We start from the raw sequence: 21,170 nt of genomic DNA on the forward strand, positions 1-21,170 counted from the left end.
CTTAAGGAGCTGAGAGGGAAAAGCAAGGGGCCTGAGGCTGTTAGGAATGGTGGGAGTTGAAGTCCAAAACACCTGAAGGGTCCAAGCTTGCCCAGGCCTGCTCTAGACTGCATCATGTTATGGAATCTCAGGAGTTGTAGTTTCATAGAATTCTAGAGTTGGAAGAGACCTCATGAGCATCCAGTCCAATCCCCTGCCAAGAATCAGGAAAATCACATTCAAAGCACCCCCGACAGATGGCCATCCAATCTCTATTTAAAAGCCTCCAAAAAAACAAGCCTCCACCATACTCTGGGGCAAAGAGTTCCACTGCTGAACAGCTCTCACAATCAGGAAGTTCTTCCTCATGTTCAGGTGGAATCTCCTTTCCTGTAGTTTGAAGCCATTGTTCCACATCCTAGTGTCCAGGGAAGCAGAAAACAAGCTTGCTCCCTCCTCTCTATGACTTCCCTTCACATATTTATACATAGCCATCATGTCACCTTTCAACCTTCCCTTCTGCAAGCTAAACATGCCCAGCTCTTTAAGCCGCTCCTCATAGGGTTTATTCTCCAGTCCCTTGAATAGTTTGGTTGCCCTGGTCTGGGCACATTCCAGCTTGTCAACATCTCCCTTCAATTGCAGTTCCCAGAATTGGACACAGTATTCCAAGTGTGGTCTGACCAAGGCAGAATAGCATGACTTAAGCTGCTTAAGTGGCTGAGGGGGGAAAGGAAGGAGCCTGGGGCTGTTAGGAATGGTGGGAGTGGAAGTCCGAAACATCTGGAGGGCCCAAGCTTGCCCAGGTCTAGACTCGCATAATGACATTGAACTGCATTGTATGGCACTGTAGACGGAGCCTTAATGAGTGCCTTGAATCTGCAAACCATGGAGAGGAAAAACTGGGGCAATCCAAACCCTCTCCCTTTATTACTATTATTTTGCAGTGGAGCCACCAACTCTTTTGCAGGGCCTTCCTTTGCCCAGAGCAGGTGGCCCCCTAGTTGGGCCTCAGTGGGTGGTCCTGCTGCCTCTCTGCCACTGTTTACTTCCTGCTTTGCAAACTCAGGAGCAGACCCATCTCGGCGGAGGGATCCGACCATTTTTGCTTCTCCTCCTCCTCCAGCCTCCTCCCACTTTTTTTTTTTTTTTGCTTCTGCTTTTCTCTCCCTCCCCCTTCCTCCCTTTCCTCGTCTTTTGCGCGAAAAAAATATATAATAATTTGACAGCGTTTTGCTGACATCAGGATTTTGCAACCCGAGGAGGGGGAGGCTGCTCCAGGCTGGAAGTGGCCCCTTCTGCCAAGAGAGGCATGCCTGGCATTTCATGCACAAGGTAAGTCCAGCTACCTTGAGTTTAAGCTCTCTCTCTCTCTCTTTTTCTCCCCTTCTCCCTCCCATACAGTCATTGCAATGTCTCTCGTGCAGTGTGAGGAGGGAGAGGGGGAAAAGGCAGGGGTTTTTTTAATTGGGGGGTGGGGTGGGGAGTCGGTTCTCAGCCTGTATTTCCTGGCTGGCGGAGCGATCTGTGTTTACAGCCTGAGCAAAGCAGGACCCGAGTCCCATTGCAGCAGCAGCAGCAGGAACAGCAGCAGCACAGTAAATTAAAACCGATGGGTGTCAAAAGAGAAACACACCGCAGTTTGGTTTTATTATTTTTATTTTTGGGCATTGGCACCTCCCCTGATCTGGGACCCTACCTACATGCACTTGTTGCAGCTTGGCACCAGGTAGGCAAACCTTTTGGCAACTTGCATGGTGACCACCAGCTCAACTTACTTTTTCCCCCCCCTCTTTCTTTTTTTGGTGGTGATTAAGTTTGCAGCTCACTTTCGGTATGAAGGACCGAGGAAGGCGAGGCCCTCCCATGCTGCAAGCAGGAAAAGGGCGAGGAAACTTAGCCTAGGATCTACACTGCCCATGCCATGCAGTTTGGAACAGCATTATAGCCAGTGAAGACCCCCCCTAATGTAGTTTAAATGCATAGATGGGTCTACACTGACCATATAATGCAGTTTCAAGTTGCATTTTATGGCAGTGTAGGTGCGGCCTATAGATAGATAGTTAGATAGATAATTCCATGCAGTCATGCTGGCCACATGACCTTGGAGGTGTCTATGGACAACGCCGGCTCTTCAGCTTAGAAATGGAGATGAGCACTACATCCCAGAGTCGGACACGACTGGACTTAGTGTCAGAGGAAAACTTAAACCTTTAACTATTTATTATATATTTCTTTCATTCATTTCTACCCCGCCCTTTTCCCCACAAAAGGGACTCAGGGCAGCCTCACGTAAGCATCAATGATGCTATCAACATATACAATAAAAATTTCAATTAAAACTGTAAAACTCAATTTAAAACATTATACAGTACAATAACGAATTAATAATAAAATAACGTGCCACTAAAACCAAGATCCAGCCAGGTAAATCCAATGTCGCAATGTTCAAAAATTTCCTATACAAGTTGCTGCTAACCATATATATATATATATATATATATATATATATGGACATATACATACATACACACACCAATATATATGCTACAAGCAAGAAAAGAACTAGGAAACAGACCAGCTGTTGTTAAAATTCACACACACACATATACATATGCGCACACACACATATATACATGCAATATATGCATACACACACATGTGCTGCAAACAGGAAAAGAGCCACAAAACTGGGACTGGCAGTTTTCAATATGATGCAAGCAGAAAAAGAACAAGAAAACAAACTTCCAGGTTTTTGAATAAATAAGTATTATGTACATGTATATATGTGTATGTATGTGTGTGTGTGTGTATATATATACACACACACACACATATACATATACACACATATATGCACACACATCTGCAAGCAGGAAAAGAGCAATAAAGCTGGGACTGCATTTTCAAATTTGAAAAGAACAAGAAAACAAACTTGCAGGTTTTTGAATAAATACATGTTATGTACATGTATATATATATATTATATAAACGCATGTACATATATACATATATATGCAGACACATCTGCAAGCAGAAAAAGCAATAAAACGGACTGAGTTTTCAAATTTGATACATTTATACATACATACACATAACGGCGCTCCATGCAGTCATGCTGGTCACATGACCTTGGAAGTGTCTGTGGACATCACTGGCTCTTCAACTTAGAAATGTTGATGAGCACCAACCCTCAGAGTCTGACATGACTGGACTTAATGTCAGGGGACAGCCTTTACCTACACACACATATATATACACACACACATATCCTGCAAGCAGGAAAAGAGCAAGAAAACTGGGACTGAGTTTTCAAATTCTATACATTTATATATACACACACGTATATATGCTACAAGCAGGAAAAGGGGAACTGGCTGTTTTTAACCAATCTATACATTTATACATATACACATGCTGCAGGCAAGAAAAGAGCAAAACTGGGACTGAGTTTTAAAATTCTATACATTTATACATACACGCACACAAGCAGACTTCCTGGTTTTTGAATAACTAAATAAATGCTATGAATATACACACTCACACACATATCTCCTGCAAGCAGGAAAAGAGCAAAAAATCTGGGACTGAGTTTTCAAATTCTATATATTTACACAGACGTATATATGCTACAAGCAGCAAAAGGGGGACTGGCTGTTTTTAAACAATTTATATACATTTATACATATACACACATATATGCTGCAAGCAGGAAAAGAGCAAGAAAACTGGACTGAGTTCTCATATTCTATACATTTATACATACACGTATATATGCTACAAACAGGAAAAGGGATTGGCTGTTTTTAAACAATCTATATACTTTATACACACACACACACACACACACATACTGCAAGCAGGAAAAGAGCAATAAAACTGGGAGTTTTAAAATTCTATACATTTATACATACATGCATACATATACGACAAGCAGGAAAAGGGAGAGTTTTAAAACAATATATATACATTTATATATATACACATATATATGCTGCAAGCAGGAAAAGAGCAAGAAAAGTGGAACTGGCAGTTTGAAAACATACATTTACATATCTTGCAAGCAGGAAAGGAGCAAGGAAATAGGCAGGTTTTAATATATATATACACAAAGATATATTGTGCAGGAAAATAATAAGAAAACAGACTGGCTGATTCTGAAATATATGTATGTGTATGTGTATGTGTATTAATGTTTATGCAAAGTTAGAAGGGGATCTGGGAGAAAGCCTTTTGCTGCAACAACCAAACAAACATGTGTCCATGAGAGGGGAGAAGGGGGTGATATTTGAATGTATAGTGCTTTGCATCCCAAGGTTTTTATACGATGTGGCAAGTGACCATTTGTGTGGCTGTGAGACCATGCTGCCTTACCTGTTTGCAAGCAGTGGGGACTTGGGAAAAGAGAGATTTGCATGTTGGCCACTCCCTAAGCCATGCTTTTTCTCTCCCCATGGCGCCTGCTGTTTCGCATGCTGCAAAAGCAAAAGAGACGCTTAAAGTAAAATGGATGCACTTTGAAAAAAATAAAATAAATAAAAAGGAAACAAGAAAAACCAAAAGATGAGTCAGGTTGTACTCTTGAAAACTCAGGAAAATAATATTAGAGAGGTTTTTGTTTCATTACATGAAATAAAAACTGGAGTGGAAGATGTCAAATACTGATACTGCCCCTTTTTTTTGAGGAATCAAGACTCAAGATCATTTCACACGTTACAGGGACAGTATCCAGGCATGATTATGGGTGCATAGTCACTGTAGAACTAATTCAGTTTGGCACCAGTTTAATAGCTTTTGAAAGTCTTTAGCCTTTTTTGCCAAATACTGGGGCTTCTCCAAACTACAACTCCCAGTATTCCATAGCACTGAGACATTGCATGTAAGGTGGAATCAAACTGCATTAATTCTACAGTGTAAATGCATCCTCAGAGTCAAGGGGTGTATGTTTTAGGCCAGTGTTTCTCAACCTTCCTAATGCCGTGACCCCTTAGTACAGTTCCTCATGTTGTGGTCATCCCCAACCATAAAATTATTTTTGTTGCTAATTTATAACTGTAATTTTGCTACTTTTATGAATCATAATGTTAATATCTGATATGCAGGATGCATTTTTATTCACTGGACGAAATTTTGCACAAATATCCAATATGCCCAAATTTGAATACTGGTGGGGCTTGGGGGGTGGGAATTGATTTTGTTATTTTGGAGTTGTAGTTGCTGGGATTTATAGTTCACGTACAATCAAAGAGCATTCTGAACTCCATCAATAATTGAATTGAACCAAACTTGGCCCACAGAACTCCCGTGACAACAGAAAATACTGGAAGGGTTTGGTGGGCATTGAGTTTTGGAGTTGTAGTTCACCTACATCCAGGGAGCACTGTGGACTCAAACAGTGATGGATCTGGACCAAACTTGGTACAAATACTCAATATGTCCAGATGTGAACACTGGTGGAGTTTGAGGAAAATAGACCTTGACATTTGAGAGTTGTAGTTGCTGGGATTTGTAGTTCATCTACAATCAAAGAACATTCTGAACCCTACTAATGATAGAATTGGGTCAAACTTCCCACACAGAACCCTCATGACAAACAAAAATACTGTGTTTTCTGGTGGTTTTTGGTGACACTCCCTCGTGACCCCCCCCCCCCCCCAGGGTCCTGACTCTCCAATTTGAGAAACTCTGTTTTAGGGCCATAACAACTTACCGTGATAATCAGTTTGGTTTTTTGGTTGTTATAGAAAAGATTGCCCCTAATTAACCAGTCAGCAATTATTTTCTCTTTAAAAACAAATTATTTTCAAATCAAATGCTTTACATAGAAAATTCTGGCTGCAGAGCCCCATGTTTGCAGAGGCATCTGTTGTTTTGTAGGAAACTCTCACCTCCTGGGGGAAAAAGTGGCGTTCTCCTGCCTTCAGAACCTGTGCTGCTATTTAACTAATTACTACCCATTGATTTGATTCCTTTACCAATTGAGTAACACTGGCTGTTAGGAATTGTGGGAGTTGGAATCCAAAACACCTGGAGGGCTAAAGTTTGCCCATGCTTGGTCTAGATGCACCCCAGCTCATAGTTCAAGTTGAATGCTTGTATTTTCAGGACTTTATATGTTCTGAATCTTTTTCAGGGACCAAAAAGTGGTAAATAATAATAACAACAACAACAACAAGCCAGTCAGGGTGGTCCCAGTGGTGATCGGCACACTGGATGCAGTGCCTAAAGACCTTGGCCTGCACTTAAACACAATCGGTACTGACAAAATTACCATCTGCCAGCTGCAAAAGGCCACCTTACTGGGATCTGCACACATTATTCGCTGATACATCACACAGTCCTAGACACTTGGGAAGTGTCCGACGTGTGATCCAATTCAACAACCTGCTGTTAGGAATTGTGGGAGTTGAAGTCCAAAACACGTGGAGGGCTGAAGTTTGTCCATGCCTTTTATAGAATCATAGAGTGCATCTACAATGTGGAATGAATGCAGTTTGACACCTATTGAACTGTGATGGCTCAGTGCTGTGGAATCCTGGAAGTTGTAGTTTCACAAGATCTTGAACCTGTAGATGCACAATGTTGGAAGGGGCCACAAGGGCCATTTAAGTCATCAACCTATGAAGCAATCTGTTCCACTACTAAACAATTCTTATAGTAAAAAAACAAGTTCCTCCTGTGTGTAGGTTGAATCTCTCTTTTGCAACTTGATTGGTTCATGTTCTAGTTTCAGGAGCAATAATAATAATAATAATAATAATAATAATAATAATAATACATATTCCGCTTTATCTCCCCGGAGGGACTTAGAGCTGATTACAGTACACATATAGGCAAGCATTCAGTGCCTTTTACACAACAAACAATGACATACAATACACAGATCAGGTAAAGGCCTTCCCCATTTTTCATCTCTTGCGTCTGGAGGCAATGCTCAACTCTGGCCATGGGGAGGTTGTTCCATTTTCCATGCCAAAGAGCCTTCTGTTGTAGACATCTGCATGGGACACCCTTTTACCTTCCCCCCGAGGCAGTACCTATTGATCTTCTCATATTGCATGCTTTTGAAATGCTAGATTGGTAGAAGCTAGGGCTGACAGTCAGGAGCTCACCCCGATTTGCAGCTTTGAACCGCTAACCCTCCACTCAGCAGCTTTTCCTGGAGACCCCGGTGGTGCAATGGGTTAAACCCTTGTGCCAGCAGGACTGAAGATCGACAGGTCGGAGGTTCAAATTCGGGGAGAGCGTGGATGAGCTCCCTCTGTCAGCTCCAGCTCCCCATGCGGGGACAAGAGAGAAGCCTCCCACAAGGATGGTAAAACAGCAAAACATCCAGGCACCCACGGGCAGTGTCCTTGCAGACTGCCAATTCTCTCACACCAGAAGCGACTTGTAGTTTTTCAAGTTGCTCCTGACACACACACACAAGCAGCTTTTCCTGCAGCTAGTGGTTTTACCGTGGCCGTTTGGATCACAACTCACAATTATAACTATTCGATCTGTTCATGAAATTTCATTCTTATGTCTCTGGACTCATCTTTTGTCCTTACATGTCTGGGCAAAGCAAATGGCCTAATGAATCCCTCTGTGTGGTATAGCCAACCATACATCAATTAAAACCGCTGACAAGGAAACTTCTTTTTACAAAAACTTTTTGTGCCCAACCGACTTCCCATTTCCTCTTCCTTCTCCAGTCTAGCTGGACTTCTTTTTACCAGCATCCTTAAAAGGCAAACGGTAAAGGAAAGATAGAGAAGCACAGACTTTTGTTGTATTGCAGCAGTGTGTCTGCACTGTAGCTGTGTTTGCTTGCCTGCAACAGTCAAGGGAAATAGGATTTTCCTCCAGACTTCCTTACTTGGTATGTGTGAAAAGCAAAAGAGAGAGGGATAATTTTACGGATTTGGAGGGGAAAAAAGTCATGCTTGGCCCAAGAAGAAGCTCAATATAATAATAATAATAATAATAATAATAATAATAATTGTAATAATAATTGTAATAATCAGAGGGCTTCTGCAAGTGAAACAAGCAGTAGAAGAAAAGAAACATGCACTGACAGATTATGTGAAAGGCAGTCAAGAACCAACACTGAAGGAAGTGAATAGTAGTAAACTGCTTCAAGTGCAAAAGACAAAGAGTGAATACCGTAAAAACACAATCCAGAGCAGAAGAGAAAACTGGCAAAAGAAGGCTCTCCGTGGACAGTTCCTGAAAAATATTGAGAGCCAAATTGACAAAGAAAAAACATGGTTGTGGCTCACAAATGGAACTTTGAAAAAGGAGACGGAGGGCCTGATTCTGGTAGCCCAAGAACAAGCCATTAGAACCAATGCCATCAAAGCCAGAATTGAAAAGTCGACGACAGATCCTAAGTGTAGACTCCGCAAGGAAGCAGATGAAACGAGAGATCACATCCTCAGCTGCTGCAAGAAGATCGCGCAGACAGACTACAAGCAGAGGCATAACACCGTTGCTCAGATTGGAACTTGTGCCACAAATACCATCTGCCTGCGACAACTAACTGGTGGGATCACAAGCCAGAAAAAGTTACAAAAAATGAACACATCAAACTCCTCTGGGACTTCAGAATTCAGACAGAGTTCTAGAGCACAATACTCCTGACCTCACAATCGTGTTAAAAAACAAAGTATGGATTGTCGATGTTGCAATCCCAGGTGACAGCAGGATTGAAGAGAAACAACTGGAAAAGCTGACATGATATGAGGATTTAAAGAATGAACTGCAAAGACTGTGGCACAAGCCAATAAAGGTGGTCTCAGTGGTGATCGGCACACTGGGTGCAGTGCCTAAAGACCTTGCCCTGCACTTAAACACAATTGGCTCTGACAAGATTACCATATGCCAGCTGCAAAAGGCCATCTTACAGGGATCTGCACGCATTATTTGCCAATACATCACACAATCTTAGACACTTGGGAAGTGTCCGACGTGTGATTCAATACAACAGCCAGCAGAGTGTTTGCTGTGGACTCATCTTGTTATGTTTATGATAATAATAATAATAGTAGTAGTAGTAGTAGTAATAATAATAATAATAGTAATAGCATAGTGATCTTATTTGCTTTGTACTAATCTTGTTTTGTTTCAAATAATAATAATAATAATAATAATAATAATAATAATAATTTTATTTCTACCCCACTACCATCTCTCCGAAGGAACTCGGGACAGCTAACAAAGTGCAGCGAAGGACCGCATATAAACAATACATAGATCTAAAAAAAAATGGAACCATAAAATTACAATCATGCACACACATAATTACATAATAAAACATTAAAATTTATAAAATGCAGTCACAGGTGTGGATAAAACAGGTTGTTTTCAATTGACACACACCCAGTGCTGAAGTGATTCCTCGGACTAATCTCTAGAAGCGTAATATTTTTTTCTGTGTACTTATGTGGGGCTTCTTTGTTTGTTAATTTCACATGTACATATTGCTAATTTTGCATCAAAAGTTAACTGAAATATCTTGAACCACTCTTCTTTGCCCGTATTTCAGCTCCATTTACCAAATTTTATGAACATCCTTTATCTGGAATTTTAGAATTCAGTAAAGGCAGTCCCCGAGTTACGAAACAAGATCTGTTCTGTAGGTTTCTGTTTCTGTAGTGTCAGAAACAGAACAAAATATACAGGCCTTCTGCATCTACTCTTCTTTGAGCCAAGATCTTCCAATTTCAATAGTATAATTTGCAGTAGGAATCCAAATATGAAAGGGAGTGATCATTTTACTGCTATTATTAAACTGAATCCTTGCAAATCATTGGGGATCTAGCAATGCATCTGCACCTGCCTTTTGCAATTCTCAACTCAAATGCTATTATTATTCATTAGTATATGCTTAGCCTCACAGACCTCGGACTAGTGGTGCATCTACACTGTAGAATTAATGCAGTTTGATATCACTTTAGCTGCTGTGGCTCAGTGCTATGGAATCATGGGACTTGAAATGTCACACGATCTAAACCAAACTGGAGATCCCTGGATTCCATAGCTTTGAGCCATAGCTGTTGATGTGGTTTCAAACTGCAGCAGTAATTCGACAGTGTAGATCAGGCATGGGCAAACTTTGACCCTCCAAGTGTTTTGGACTCCCAACTCCCACAATTCCTAGCAGCCTACTTGCTGTTAGGAATTGTGAGAGTTGGAGTCCAAAACACCTGGAGTGCCAAAGTTTGCCCATGCCTGATATAGATGCAGAAAAAAGCCCCAAGGTTTGATATTGTTCCTGTAGAGCAGATTGACAGCTGCTCAATTTGAGTTAAATTTCATCTAATAGCAGCATTTGAAAAAATGTTTTCAGTAATGCACTGGGCTTTATGTAGCCTCAGCTCTTAGACCGTGTACGCAATGACCAGTTTCACTGTTTTCATATATTTATATAAACACATCAGTAATGACCTCTCTCCCATCCTGTGCCATTCCTCAAGAAGGAAGGAGAGGCCCTTCCCTGCTTTCAGTGAGGAAGTGGCTCTTTCTGTCCTTGCAGCCTTAACAAATACTTGCATTGGGTGCAGCAAGTCGTGCACATTCACCCCAGACTTAACCTTCTTTGGAGAAAGATTTCCATATGAAAATTAACTGCTTACTTTGTGCAGCACTTAACATAGTTTCCTCATAAGGAACAATCTCGACATTAGTATACATTAAATAATTTTGCAAAATTTATTTTGCAAGTGTGGTTTGTATGAAAAAAGAAATGTAAATATAGATGAATGTGAAAGGAAGCTGACATTAATTTAATTTGTGTGTTTTTTATTTAAAGGGGAAAAAGGATTAATGTGGATGTGGTGAGATGGTGACAATTTAACAAAACAAATTGTGCATGTTGGTCATCTGCACTTCGGTAAAATAAAGTTGTTGGGGTGGGTGTGAACCCATTAAATATGTTTTTTTCTGAAGCAAAAATAGTGTAAAGGCCTCAACTAGAACTCTGTATATGGTCTGAGGATGTGTCTATTTATTTACTTCGTTTTATATCCCGCCCTCTCTCCCTCACTGACAACTCAGAGTGGCAAACATTTGGCAACGAATTGATGCCGTCCAACATAATACAATTCTAATAGAAAATACATAAACTCGTAAATACAGAAATTAAAATGGCAATGTGTAAAACATGATAAACAATATCACAATCATATTAAAATCAGTTACATTAAAACCAGCTATAAAGCGAATTCCGTCTCATTGCCATAGTTGAGTCCAATAGCCATTTCACACAGTTACCCATTGCCTTCCCAAAAGCTTCCTTCCAGAGAAAGGTTATTACTTGCCTCCTGAGGGAGGGAGCCATGCTGATGTCCTCAGGGAGAGCATTCCAAAGCTGGGGAGCCACCGCTGAGAAGGCCCTCTCTCTTGTTCCCACCAACCGCACCTGAGATGGCGGTGGGACCAAGAGTAGGGCCTCTCTGGCAGATCATTGAGTTCGAGCAGGCTCATATCGGGAGATGCGATCAGAGACATAAGTTGGGCTCGAACCATTCTACATTGTGGAATGTATGCAGCTTGATACCACTTGATCCACCACATGTCTCAGTGCTGTGGAGCCCCGGAAGTTGTAGTTTGTTGGGGCACCAGCACTCTGACATGGAAGACTAAAGACCTTGTAAAACTGCAATTGCAACATTCAGTTCCACAGAGTGAGCCTTGGCAGTTAAAGTTGTGCTAAACTGCATTTATTTTACAGTGTAGATGCACCTCTAGACACCAAGAACTATGTAAGCAAATTGAAAATACACCCTTTATTAATGTTTCTTGGAGGTGGATATGTTCATCATGGAGAAGAGCAGACTAAGAACAGATGTGGCAATATCTGTTAAATACCTTTAATAGCCAATAGCTTGAGAAAGGCGGTGTTCTTCATTTGCTTTCAAACAGAGACTGGGTAGCAGCTTTGGATGCCAAACATCAAGCAGATGGTTACAAGGCCATATCCAACTTTATAACTGTTAGATTTATTTTGTTGTTGTGCATCTGTACCAGTGGTTCCCAACCTTTTTTTGACCAGGGACCACTTTGATTAGGAACTCTCCAACATTAGTACCAAAAGGGTTACGAATCAATTTTTGCTCGACTTTAGATTTGGTTTGGTTATTTGGGGTATTGATTTAGAAAATTGCTTTGGATAGATCACATCAGCTCTAGTTTCTGATACAGAACTTACGCCATCCAGTAGTCACCATCTGCTCGCCCTCAGAAAATCATATTTAATAAGCCTCGTCACTATTAAGAAGGTTTTGCAAGACTGGTTTCTCTCATTGCAATAGCGTAGTAATGGTGAGGTCATGGACCATATTTTAGTTCTTGCGGACTATGGACCACAGGTTGGGAATCACTTATCTATATTGTAACAGTAATGCAGTTTGATACAACTTTCATTGCATGGACATAATGCTTTGGGGCCATAGGGGTTGTAGTTTTCCAAGGTCTAGCTTTCTCGGCCAAAGAATGCTCATGCCTCACTAAACTACTAGTCCCAGGATCCCATACGATTGAACTATGGCAGTTAAAGTGCTGTCAAACTATATTAATTCTACACTAGAGATACATCCTAAGTATCAGTGTTACATTCATTTTCCATGTTTGTATTCCTGCCTGATACAACTAGGCAAGATACAAATTATAGAGTATACGCTGGATGTGAGTTGGCATTTGAATTTAGTTGGTAAATACATGCAGTGCAGGTACATTTTTAGACTGCATTTAACTTAAGGGCTTGTAAATAGGCCCATGCCTCTAGGTGAAGAAGGGAACGCCAGTGTTCATTAGCATGTACATTTTAAATACATGCAAATTTATAAAGTAATCCCATTGACTACTGTTGGGTATCCAGCTTAGAATGAATATTAGAGGCATGGCAGAACTGAATGCCCTGAGCTGTTTGCAATGATAGTATGTAGTCTTGATTTTTTCCAGCAAAACCACATTTCATTCCTAATCTTTAATTATATTAATAGATTGGTCTGGGTATATTATGAAATTTGGGGAACACAACAGCCTGAAGCCCATTCATGGAATATCAGAATTGTAATTTGCCATTGCGTCTGAACCAGCAGCTGTATATTCATGAACATATTTACGTTTTTGCTTCTGAGCAGACTTGTATAAAATTGTGTGGAAATATATTAGACTGTTTAGACTTCAAAACATATCTCATGGAAATGTTAACTTTTCGTGTGCAATTATGTGAGATTATATAAAATTGTTTAGCCTTTGAAATAGTCTTTTAGTTTGTCCATCTTAGGTTTCATCTACATTGTAGGGTCAATGCAGTTTGACACCACTTTCACTGCCATGGCTGATTGCTGTAGTATCCTGCAATTTGTAGTTTGGTGAGGCATCAACACTTGTTGGCAGGGAAGGCTAAAAACTACAACTTTCACGAATCCATTGCATTGAGCAATGGCAGTTAAAGTGTCAAATTGCATTAATCCTATAGTGTAGATTAGGCATGGGCAAACTTTGGCCCTCCAGGTATTTTGGACTTCAACTCCCACAATTTATAACATCCAGTAGGCTGTTAGGAATTGTGGGAGTTGAAGTCCAAAATACCTGGAGGGGCTGAGCTTACCAATGCCTGATATAGATGCATCCTTAGAAGAAACAATGGGAATTTTATCTTTGCCATAGAATCATAGAATCAAAGAGTTGGAAGAGACCTCATGGGCCATCCAGTCCAACCCCCTGCCAAGAAGCAGGAATATTGCATTCAAATCACCCCTGACATTAGCATCTCTTCTGTGTATATATGCCCTAAGTTTTGGTAGATATTATAGGTGTACTAGCCATTCCCTGCAACGTGTTGCTGTGGCCCAGTCCGATGATCTGGAAAATAAAGTAATGAGAAAGTGTTGGCTTCTAATATATGTAATTTCTTTATGCTTGTGAGTAAACAGTATTTCTTGTTGTTTCTTTGTTTCTTTGTCAGTGTTGATGTAGAGATTGTCTGGCTTGCCTACTCTGGAACATGCAACATATAATTGTCCTTCTTTAGGGGTCCCTTTCAAAACTGGGATACTATATCTGTCATATACATATTGTGTGTGTGTGTGTGTGTGTGAATCATATACATCTATCTATATCTTTGGCTGGTTGGCTCTTTGTCAGGAGGGCTTTGATTCTGTTTTCTTGCCCTGGTGAAGGGAATTGGACTTAAAGCAGCATTTCTCAACCCGGGGGTCGCAAGGGGGTGTCAGAAGGGTCGCCAAACCACCAGAAAACACAGTATTTTCTGTTGGTCATCAGGGTTCTGTGTGGGAAGTTTGGCCCAATTCAATCGTTGGTGAGGTTAAGAATGCTCTTTGATTGTAGGTGAACTATAAATCCCAGCAACTACAACTCCCAAATGACAAGGTCTATTTTCCCCAAACTCCACCAGTCTTCGCATTTGGGCATATCGAGTATTTGATCCAGATCCATCACTGTTTGAGTCCACAATGCTCTCTGGATGTAGGTGAACTACAACTTCAAAACTCAGTCAGTGCCCACCAAAATCCATGTTTTTGACTGATGGTCGCTCCTTGGGTTAGTGGGTGTCTTGTGGCCAAATTTGGTGGCAATTCGTCCAGTGGTTTTTGAGTTATGATGTCACTCCAAATGAACAGAGCATTTTTATATATAGATAAGATTGGGTTTTTGAACATTGATACAGCATTCTTCCTGTTTCTTTCTTCTTCTTCTTTTTATGCTCACTGCAGGGAATGGGTGCCTTTTGTTCAGTGTGGGAGTTTCTGAAACACATCAGGATAACTATCACATGTCAGTATCCATTGCCTTGGTTCCTCCTGATATATTTTTGGTGGTTACACTGATGACATTTTGAATTGGGTGTCTTTGAGGTTTCCTGCTGACCTTTGTTCCCTCATTATATTATATTTCTGGTTCGCAGAATTGAATGTTCAGCTCCTGCCTCGCTTTTTTAGACTTGTAGTCCTATTGTGATAATAGTGTGTTATCATTATGACTAATGAGAAAAGCTAAGAGAAAAAAATAGAAACTTAAAAATAGAAAATACCAATAATGTGAAAGACGGTAACTTAGATATACTATTGGGTCTCAACCAGGAGAGAAAAGCAGAGTATAAATAAATAAATAAATAAATATAATCATTCCAGTTCCAGTTACCAGATCAAAGCTTTCTGTATCTGTGTAAAAATTACAATGCTAAAGTGCTATAGGCTTTTATTACTTTAGCATTATTAATATTGGTTGTTACATGCCTTCAAGTCAGCTCTGTCTTATAGCAACACTATTATATGATTTCCTGGCAATGTTTATTCAGAGAATGTTTGCTGTTGTCTTGCTTTGAATGTAGCCTGCATCACCTGGTTTTCCTTAATAGTTTTCTTTCTAAGGCCCCTTCGACACTGCCATATAAAATCAGGATTATATAGCAGCATAGAGTCATATAATCCAGTTCAAAGCCGATAATGTGGAGGGTGACCAAAATGATTAAGAGTCTGAAGAACAAACCCCATGAGGAGCGGCTTAAAGAGCTAGGCATGTTTAGTCCTAAGAAGAGAAGTCATAGGGAGGAGGGAGCAAGCTTGTTTTCTGCTGCCCTGGAGACTGGGTTACAGAGCAATGGCTTCAAACTACAGGAAAGGAGATTCCACCTGAACATTAGGAAGAATTTCCTAACTCTGAGAGCTGTTCAGCAGTGGAACTCTCTGCCCCGGAGTGTGGTGGAGGCTCCTTCTATGGATGGTTTTAAGCAGAGGCTGGATGGCCATCTGTCAGGGGTGCTTTGAATGTGATTTTCCTCCTTCTTGGCAGGGGGTTGAACTGGATGACCCACCAGGTCTCCTCTGACTCTATGATTCTATGATTCTATCTGCTTTGATAATCTGGATTATATGGCAGTATAGAAGGGACCTATGGGGCCATGGTGGATCAGCAGGTTAAACCACTAAGCTGCAGAACTTGCTGATCAAAAGGTCAGCGGTTCGAATCCGCGGGACAGGGTAAGCTCCTGCTGTTAGGTCCAGCTTCTGCCAACCTAGCAGTTCAAAAACATGAAAATGTGGGTAGATCAATAGGGACCTCTTCTGCAGGAAGGAAATGGCACTCCATGCAGTCATGCTAGCCACATGACCTAGGAGGTGTTTAGGGATAATGCTGGCTCTTCAGCTTAGAAATGGAGATGAGCACCACCCTCCAGAGTTAGACACGACTAAATTTAATGTCAGGGGGAAACCTTTGCCTTTTAGAAGGGGCCAAGTACTAACTTGGCCTGATCAGACAGGATTTGATGCATTTGGGATATGTAGGTATATATTATATAAAAACCTAAATTAATAAATAAAATTAGAAAATAGATATTGTGCAAGACTGGGAACATAGGTCCCGTCTACACTGCCATATAATCCAGATTGTCAAAACAAATAATCCACATTATCTGCTTTAAACTGGATTATATTAGTCTACAGTGCTACATAATCCAATTCAAATCAGATAATCTGGATTTTATGTGGCAGTGTAGAAGGTGCCATAGATATTAAGGGTGAATCTTATGGGAGAAGCGTGTCAACACACATTGACCAAAAGCTTTGTATATTGAGGACATGAATGGATGTAGGAGTGGAAAATGTCATTGCAAACAATTCAATGTGTGAAATTTTAAAACCACAGAACTGTTGGGTGCTCTGCCAAAGATGTCGAATCTAACAGGAGCAATTCATACATTCTTAACTGTTGAATTTTAGTTTCAGCCTTTCTTTCTCATCTGCATGTGGACAAACCAGAAAAGTTCATGCGAGTCCATACATGTCCACAAAGTCACTTAATTTCTTATCAAAATGACTCACAGTTTACTGTATGAATTGAAATGCACTGGAATCATGTAAGGTGATTTCAACATTCAGCCAATAACTTTTCATTTCTGGTAGCTCATTCTTCCTTCAAATAGCTAGTCAGGTGGGAGTGACTCTGCTCTCAGGAGGAAAAGGCAACCTGCCCACGTTCAGCAGTAGTTTATGTTTTGTCTGGGCGTTTAGAAAATGTGTTATGCTTTGTCATCAGAGGGAAAGTTTTTTCACCAACATTCAGTTTAAAGAGTTTGGCAGTAACTTTTGCAAGGTAGGGGGGTGACTGAGACATTGAGCATCAAGAAATTGCTATAGAAATGAGTTGTGTGCAGTCCGAAAGCTCCAGACTGGCATTTAGAGTTTATCAGGGATTATCGGATTTCTTCCTCTCTTTTTTGGTTTACTTTGCATACTGTGAAAATATTGAAATATTTTGTTTGTCATTAGTGTAATAATATTTTCACACTGCAGGTGCAATGTTTGTACCTGCATAATCAGTCGCATGCACCCCACTGTTAAGATGTAAATAATATATCTGGCGTGTACAACCTCTACTTCAGGGGTAGAGCTTGGCAGTGTTTATTTATATATTTACTGTATTTGTACTCCATCCTTCTCACCCCGGAGGGGACTTAGAGTGGCCTTACAATAGGAATTAATTCAATGCCACACAACACAAATATGTAATAATCTATATAAATAAAAATGTAATGTTCGTTTGTGGGCTTAACATAACTCAAAAACCACTGGACGAATTGACACGAAGTTTAGACACAATACATCTATCTGGCCAACAAGAGACCATCACTCATAAAAACTCTGAAAAATGCTGGAAGGGACTTAAAAAGCCAAAAAAGCAAAAAGACGCTACAGCACTTGTGCAAAATGACTCCCCCTGGTCAACAAAACACACAATAGCATATCTACACTCTTCCGGACTACAGCTCCCAGCATCCCCTAGACCAGGCCCTTTAGGAGAGGAGGATGATTAAAATGCACTGCTTCCAAGCTGCAAGCTTTCTTCTCCTTGGATTTCTTTGATAGCATCCCAATCCCTGCATATTTCCAATTTCCTATTCCTGGACTGCAACTCCCAGCAATCCTCCAGATAGATAAGATAGATAGATTAGATAGAGATAGATAGGTAGCTCGATTGATCAGGAGGACTGCTGGGAGTTGCAGTCCAAGAATAGATAGAGAAGGAAAAAAGGGGAGAAAGAGGAAGGGAAAGAAAGGGGGGAGGAAGGGAAAAGGAAGAGAAGGAAGCAAGGAGAGAATAAAAAAAAAGGGAAGGAAGGAGAGAAAGAAGGAGGGTAGGTTGGCCACAGCAACGCATGGCGGATACAGCTAGTAAGCATTAAAATAGAAAAATTAAAAACATATCAACATTAAAACAAAATATTAAAAACCATTCAATCTGACATCATAATCCAATGAACCATTTCAGTCGTTACTGCGCATATTCCAATTTCACTTATTTCACTGCATTACTGTCCAAAGGCTTGGTCCCACAGCTATGTTTTTAATTTCCTATGAAAGGTCAGGAGAGAGAGCTGACCTGATTTTGCTAGGGAGGGAGTTCCACAGCCGATGGGCCACCACTGAGAAGCCCCTGTCTCTTGTCCTCACCAACTGCGCCTGCGAAGGAGCTGGGACCGAGAGCTCAGCCTCCCCAGATGATCTTAATATCTGAGCTTGTGTAAGTGTTACTTTTATTGACCTACAATGGCTAGAATCCACCTAGGCCACTGATACAATTGCACTGTCTCTGCCACTTACACAAGCTCTGCTCAGGTGTAGGCAGAAGGTAGGTCTGGATTTACCAGTAGATTAAGGGAGGTCTTGCCATAGATTGTCAAGGATTTATGTGTGTTTTTACTGAAGTAACAAAATGCCTAAATGCTACTGTGGAAATGAAGACAGTATAGGAAAACCAAGAGTGGGTTTTGTATGTGGAAGGAATATGAGGTCCATCCAGTTCTGGTACTGAAAAATAAATCTCTAGCCTTAAATCCTTATTTTTGCACCATACTCTAATTGCATTTATTTATTTATCATATCAGAAGTGAATTGCGAATACAATTATAATGTATAGAAAAACCAGAAAAAAAGTTTAAAACTAGGCATTATACTAAATTTCCTTTGACCAGAAGCTGACCACTTTGAGTGCCTCTTGTGTCGCCATAAGAAGGTCCTCCATTCTGCATTTGGAAGGGCTCAGACTGCACTGTAGTATTTATTTATTTATTTAGTACATTTCTATACCGCCCCTCTCAGCCTTCCGGCGACTCGAGGCGGTTTACAAGGCAAGAATTCAGTGCCACCAAGGACACAATTACAATATACAATATAAAAAACATCAGCAACAATAAAATCAAACATTATAATGAAATATACTTCAAGCGATAATCATTAAAACAATGTCCAGTTCCGCCATATAGTTATTCCATTATTATATCCGTTACTCTATATTTTCAAATGCCCGCTCAAATAGCCATGTCTTAAAATTCTTCCGGAATGATAGGAGCGAGGAAGCTGATCTAATCTCCCTAGGAAGGGCGTTCCATAGCCGAAGGGCCACCACTGAGAAGGCCCTGTCTCTCGTTCCCTGCCAACCGTACTTATGATGATGGCGGGACCGAGAGCAAGGCCTCTCCAGATGATCTTAAAGTCCTTGATGATCTTTCCAGATTATCTTAAAGTCCAGATGATCTTAAAGTAGTAAGTGGTCTGTGGTTTGCTCTTCTCCGCACTCGCATGTCGTGGACTCTACTTCGTAGCCCCATTGCTTAAGTTTAGCTCTGCACCTGGTGGTGCCAGAAAGCAGTCTGTTTAGCGCCTTCCAAGTTGCCCAGTCTTCTGTGTGGCCAGGGGGGAGATTTTCATCTGTTATCAGCCACTGATTGATGTTCCGGGTTAGGGTCAGCTCCCTAACCTGCCAGTTCTGGACTCTCGCTTGCTGAGGTGTTTCTGCGAGTATCTCTGTAATGATTGTAACAACGAAAATGAGAAGTAGATCTTTTAAAGTCTAAATACTGCCCAATCTTGCTTTTATGTCAGTTACAGACCTGGCAGAATGTATTTCAGATGATGTTTGAAGTCAGGTGGATGAGCACAGTTGAAACTCCTGACTTGAGAACATTTGCAAAACTACTCCTGAAAATAGTTTGTCGGGTTTTCTATTTCTTCAATTCCAGGGGGATAATGATGAAGACTGGACTGTTCTGGTGAGCATTTGATGAATTGTTTTGAACGTACAAATTGTAGCACAGATAATTTACGGCTCATCGTTCTCATCTGCTCTGGAGCTTTGGGGTATTTTGTTTTTACACGGACCTTTTAAACTGCGTGAGATATTTTTATGGTGTGGGTTTTTGAGATGAAATAGGAGAAAAAAATGAAAACAAAAAAATATATGGAAGACACCTCAAATCTCTACTCTAGTGAACCAGGTATGTGATGATTTCTCTATGGACAGTGTGACTGTAAGAGGAAAGTCTCACATAAATAGTTCCTTTGACTTTTATTATTCCATTTTTGGTTTGCGTTTTACTGCAGTGGCTTTCGAACTGCTGAGGAAGCCGGTTGTGACGGGCACATAATTACTGTACACATTCTTCGGGGAAGGGTTTGGTGGGCATTAGGTTAGAGGTGCTTACAAATTGGGTTTTTAATTGCTAGGCTTTGGCCGCGCTCTATGACTTACCAGCCAAGAAGGCTAAAATGGAAATGAAACTTTGGCAGTTTTCCAGCATAGTTGAGGCATTCTGTTACCATGTACTAACCCCATCAAACTGATTAATGATTTGCTGTAATTCAAAACAACTCATAAAAATATTGAATATCATCGCTTGGGAGGGAAGGGGTTCCAAAGGTTATTTTCGACTAATGAGAAATTAACTCCCAGGCTTTTAATCATGCCAGACTTTGACTTTGGTAAAACAAGAACATTTCCCCTAGCAACCCAGAATTAGAGCTGGGCAACCGTAGAGAGAAAAGACTGTGTTACTCATGAGTAATGGGGCATGTTTTGCATGTTGCAAGAACAAGTGTGAAATGCAGTCAGTGTATCACACTGCCTTGTATTGAACTAGTCGGTTGCCTGTCTCACTCAATATTTTCTGTTGTTTTGACTGTTATTTGCTCTGCAAGGCATCAGCTGTTTTCCCCCAGGAACCCCTATTCGTGTATACACTTTATATGCTTTGCTTCTAAGCTATGGCATTTGCCCAAAAACAACTCTGACAGGTATATTGCAAAGAGTGCATGCTAGTGAGTGCCTCACCCATACCCATAGTGTGGGTAGGACTTATTAGTGAAGGCAGGGTGTGTCTGAAATATCTCACCAAATAACAATCT

General features: G+C 40.7%; 1 protein-coding gene across 6 annotated transcripts in view; it reads left to right on the top strand.

The window, feature by feature from the left end:
- Window positions 1-1,101: 1,101 nt before the first annotated feature.
- Window positions 1,102-21,170, top strand: part of TRERF1 (transcriptional regulating factor 1) — a 96,443-nt gene continuing 76,374 nt past the window's right edge. For 3 of the 6 annotated variants that reach the window (XM_060754353.2, XM_067463652.1, XM_060754352.2), the window contains exon 1: window positions 1,102-1,314. The gene's annotated coding sequence lies outside the window, so the exon portion shown is untranslated. Of the gene's footprint in view, window positions 1,315-1,533; window positions 1,709-21,170 lie in introns of those variants that run through there. The other 3 variants (XM_060754350.2, XM_060754354.2, XM_067463648.1) reach the window with 2 other exon arrangements.

Source organism: Anolis sagrei, chromosome 1 (genome assembly GCF_037176765.1).
Source record: "Anolis sagrei isolate rAnoSag1 chromosome 1, rAnoSag1.mat, whole genome shotgun sequence".
Taxonomy (NCBI): domain Eukaryota; kingdom Metazoa; phylum Chordata; class Lepidosauria; order Squamata; family Dactyloidae; genus Anolis; species Anolis sagrei.